Source organism: Lepisma saccharinum, chromosome 5 (assembly GCF_977018435.1).
Source record: "Lepisma saccharinum chromosome 5, izLepSacc3.1, whole genome shotgun sequence".
Taxonomy (NCBI): Eukaryota; Metazoa; Arthropoda; class Insecta; order Zygentoma; family Lepismatidae; genus Lepisma; species Lepisma saccharinum.
The window spans coordinates 96,973,454-96,979,106 of NC_139233.1; positions in this window are offsets into that span (position 1 = coordinate 96,973,454).

A 5,653-nucleotide genomic window follows, 5' to 3' on the forward strand; every position below is an offset into this window, starting at 1 on the left:
GGTGACGAATTATTATTTTAAGTTAAAAATGGTAACCTGAGGATAATTCCTTTCGTGTAATCTTCTCTTATCAGACACAATGTCTAGACAAGATATATATTTAATGAACTACACAGACAAGCTCGTCGTAACTACAAACGACTATTTGTGGTAACAAAAGCAATGTATGAACTATGGCAAGCAGATTTGATTGAGATGAACACAGGAAATTTGAAAAAAAAAAAAATTGTTTACTGTAAAAGGCACTTTAAGTAAATGTGCTTAGGCGATTCCTCTAAAATCTAATACAGGAACATGTGTCACTGAGGCCCTTAAGTCTATTTGTAAACAAGACAGAATACCTTGTCACCTGCAGACAGGCTGAGGAAAATAATTTTGCAATTCCACATTCACAAAATTAATGTTCCAGCATGATATTAGACATTCAACCATTGTTGAACGTTTCAAAAGAACATTAAAAAAGCAAATGTGGAAACAGTTTAGTTTGCAGGGTAAATATACGTAACTGGGTAACAATTTTATCTGAACGTGTTCATAATTACAATAACTCTATACATACAACCATACGTACGAAACCTGCTGAAGTGAATAAATCAGAGGAAGTACAATTGATTTCTACTGTTAACTGTCGTATTCCATGATTTTCAGGGGGAAAAGCTTTGAGGCCAACCATTCCCTACCCGGGCCCTCACAAGGGGGTAAGCTGGGTTTACTCAATTTTTTCAAATAGCAAGGGGGTGGGGCGAAGAATATGTCGTTTTAAAGGTCTTATCATTACAACAATTATACAGCAAATCCGGGATCTCTACGTAACTCCAATTGACAATGCCGTGAAATCAAATGTGGAACATGATTGGATAGGACGCCAACTCCTACAGTAGTAATCCTAGAAAACAGTGGGAACTGGAAAAATGTTCCTGCACTGAAGCATGACATGTCCTTCCTGGACGTATGAACAGACTGGTGAAGTACACCATCCCGCCTGGTATATATGAATCTTGTAGCTGGAGTTACCAGATTAATGGAAGTGAATGAGAGAAAGATCGTGCTTTTACTGCGTTTTTTTGTGAGTTTCGTAATTATGTACAACTTAGGTTCTTTTTAAATTGCATAATCAACATAAATAGATATTGAATACATATGTTCAAACGTACGTTCTGTGTATTTGTTTCTATTTAATGCAAATCTTAATGTTTTCCGTGCCCTGAGAGATATTACGCGTATACCAATATACAGTTTCATGTTGCTAATTCTCAATTTATATTGACATAAATATATTCTCATGTCTATTAATAAGGTATGGTTGAACCTAGTACGACCGTGTCAAGCATGATACGGATATATCCTAGCAGTGATACCAAATAAGTACACCCCGAAGAGATGATATGCGTCCGTACACAAAACCGCATATCATCGCGCAACCTAAGATTGCTACCAATAGGACAAGGACTAACAAGCAAAGTCGGAACTCAAGTCAAATGGTGAAGGAGGCACGTTGTTACATGTACAATGCCAACTGAAGGCAAATGAAGGAGTGGGGCGGGCTAAAAGATGTTACAACACGTACATCATTAAAAGTCAAATGGAGCTTACCTACTATTTACAGAAGATGTTCGAAATGAGCCTCATTCACATCTTGGCGGTAGAACGGACGAGTATGAACTGCACGTCGCACTTTGCTGAACGTGTCTGTTGAAATGTCTCTACAGGCTGCTATTATTCTTTGTTGCAGATGAGCAAGACTACTAAGTTCTCTCTTGTACACAACAGATTGAAGCTGTCCCCAAAGGAAAAAATCGTTCGAAAACAAATCAGGCGATCTCACAGGCCATTCGATGGTACCACGACGGCCTATCCACCTATTGGGATAGCGTTTGTTCAAGTACTCAGGTAAGTCCCGGTTGTAGAGTGCAGGACATCAATCTTGCTGAACAACGATATTGTCCGCATGAAATTCAGGCACACCGTTGACATCGACTGAGTTTTCTACAAGGTCTGTTACCAAGGGATACACTTTGTCAAGTAGAATTTGCAGGTAATGATTACCGTTTAAATTGCCATTAAGAAATAGGAGTCCAGTTATGTGGTTTCCTAAATTGCCTGCCCACACATTAACCTTCTCAGGTCTTTGCGTACGGCCTTCCCTTACAACATGGGGATTAACATCTACCCATACTCGAACATTGTGTTTATTACCCCGCCAATTAAGAAAAAAGAACTTTCGTCACTTAAACAGATGTTGCGTAAGAAGTTCTCGTTGTTAGCAATCCTGTCGCACATAATTTCGCAAAACTTAATTGGTTTATGGAAATCATCATTTATCTGCATTTTGTAAGGATAACATTTATGTAATTTTAACATCATCCTTATAGAACTCCGTGGAATGTTACTTGCTTCTTTTATTTGTCTGAGAGACGTTTCAGGGTTTACAGTCAGGCGGCTTATAACTTCCAACACTGTTGCCTCATCGATGTGAGGTCGTCCTGTACGTGTTCTGTCATTGACGACTTGCGTTTCACGGAATTTTTTAACAAGGTCTGAAACACAAATATGGCCAATACTAGGGCATTGCGGATACAATTCTTTAAATCTGCAAGCAGTGGCATGGCAGATTCTGCCATATTCAACGAAAAGAAATATAATTTCCACTTTGTCTGCGCCAAAACAGGCTCTTCCGGCACCTTTCAATTTTCTCGTCGTTGCAAACAATTTAAATACCAATACACACACAAGAGGAGAACCACGGTAAACACAGACACAGGAATGACGTTAGTAGAACACAGTGTGTACTAAACTACAAATCTTCTACGTCCACAATTTCAAATTCACTTCGAACTTTTGCATTCCGGTCTGTTTTCTTACGAGAACAAAAGCAGAATGGGTCTGTTGAATTTTCATCCTGGTAGTAACTTGGTTTGGTTCGATAGTCTGGCTGCATTTTTCTTCAAACAAGTGAATGGGGCTCATTTCGAATATCTTATGCAAATATTATATAAGCTAAATTTGACTTTTAGTGGTGTCATGTTCCACATTTGATTTCACGCCATCCTCAATTAGAGCTACGTAGATACCCCCGATTTTCTGTATTACTGTTGTTACGTCTAGACCTTTCAAACGACATATTCTTCTACCTCGCTTGGTATTTGAAAAAAATGAGTGGATCCCAACCTACCCTCTTGTGGGTGCCCGGTAGATAATGGTTCGGCCTCAAAGCGTTTCCCTCTGAACATTATGGAATGCGTATTTCGCCATTTCATCCTATTTATCGCAGTTCTCACAATACCTAGGGTAGAATGAGACTTTATGGACACCCTGTACAGAAGGATGTTAGCTTTATATCTGACCATTTTTGACGCGTACTCACCTTAAGAGATACCACGCCGCCACCACCGATCATGTGCTATTGGACCCCCAGCATTGTGGACTATCGTCCGGCGTCGCAGTTTCCATTGCAGCAACCTCCGGCGCAGGACAGACATGGGGATTCTGTCCCACTCCTCCCTGCAAGCTTTCCATAGACCATCCAGGGTGCTCGGGCGGCGATGTTGAAGACGTCGTTTCAACGGTTCAAATGCGCAAAACTCCATTAGACTGGCATCTTAGCTTTTCACAAGAATGTCTTCACAAACGGAATGACACGAATATCTAATTTCTCTGCCATTTCCTGATAAAAAACTTAGTGATGTTCTGGCGGTATAACTTGAAGCGTTTTCCATATGGATCATCACCTGGTTCGTGTTTATTCCATACTCTTTTGGGATGACTTTCCAAAAGATAGGCGTCAGAATGGAGTTTTGAAAGTATCTGGCCAACACCTTTACGTTTTTGTCCACCTTGCGTGTCATCAACTTGCCCTCCAATCCGAATCCGTCACAACCATAAAGCCACGAGGGAAATTTTGCCTGCACTGACGAACAAAATTGCTGCGCTCCTTGCCGTCAATGTCACGGTATGTGATCGCCCGAATGTGACCACCATCAGTGAGATGGACATATGAGTCACCCATTGCGACAACGTTCTTCCATTTGGAACCTGCCAGGTACTTTTCATACAGTTTCGTATGAAAACTTAGCATGGAAAAGTGCCATTACTTAACCCTCCCAATACCGGTTGATTTTCGGCGCCATTTGATAACATTCACTACCAACACTCACGCACCTACAAGGTCAGACACAACACTGCTCCCGCCAGCAGACCCATAGTTCCAGCATGATACGCCAGGTAGCAGCACCGAATCGACCATGGTCGGATATTAAGCAAACAACCTCTGTGAATAACAACATATCCATGTCTAACTTACGCTTAAATAAATCACGGATAACATAATCTGTAAAATTCTCTTTTTGTTTAAATTCAGATATATCGAGCAAGTACTTACCTTCATTTCCTGTTTTTCATCAATATCTTGTATTCCCATGGTCGGATAAACATCAGAGCTTTGAAATGCATACTTCATTACAAATTTGTTGGTAGCTTCATAACCTTTGCTGCATTTAATAAAAGAGGGTAGAGAAAACGAAATGTTAATCAATATCACAACAAAATATTGGCATTAATGAGGCACTAAAACAAATATACGTATATATTACATAATTTATAAATTCTGAAAAGCAGACAACTTGACATGAAATACAATACATCGTTTATAGAGCAATAGGATATTCATCTTATATATATATATATAAACTTGCGCGCGCGCGTGTGTGTATGTCTGTGCGTAAGTGCATGGTTAGCGATACACCACAAATAAACGTAGAACTAATGTAGATCATGGTAGCTTACGAACGGAAGGCATATCGTGTATTGGAGTTATTGGAGTTTGTGAAGGCTAAGAGAAGAAAAGGGGGAACCCCCGAAGTAGTCCAAACTCCACCCGCATACATTCAGGGGTATGCACTTGGTGCTCTGGAGCCTTTAAATTAATCCAGGGCATTCCACGGATGATTTTCATAATTCTATACAATACTACACAGCTAGGTTGATGAGTTTGAGGAAGCCCAAATGTCAGAAATATCTCTTTGAAATCATTATGAAATGTAACAATAAAATATATATATACATACATATATATATATATATATATATATATATATATATATATATATATATATATATATATATATATAAGAGAGAGAGATATCAACTCTCATATAGACAAGCACGTCACTCACCAGCGTACGCAGTGTCTTTTTCTGGGGGTTAGAATTGTACACTTGGATAATACACTCCAGGGGCTTAAAATTGTACTATAAAAATATCAATCGTGGCTAATTTTAATGAGGGTTTCCCTGATTGAGTTGGCATTTTAAGTTCACTTTATACACTAAGGTTTATCGGATTTGGATGTGCAGTTTAAAAAAGGATCCGAAACACTATATGACTCCGCCGGGTATAGATCTCCGGAACGTTTCATTACAAGCGGCGACTCTACCACTGAACCATCGGGCAAGCCAGCAATTGGGATTTGCTTGCTTAATTGATTTGATTTATTTTACTTTGCTTTTTTGCCACTTCTTGCTAATTGCGAAGATCAGGATGAGTGATAATAGGATGCAATTGATGAATGGACAATCACAAACACAAATGCTCAGACCGATATTGGAACCCGGAACCCCTGGCGTCCTAGAGCGATGTGCTAACCACTCCTTTACAA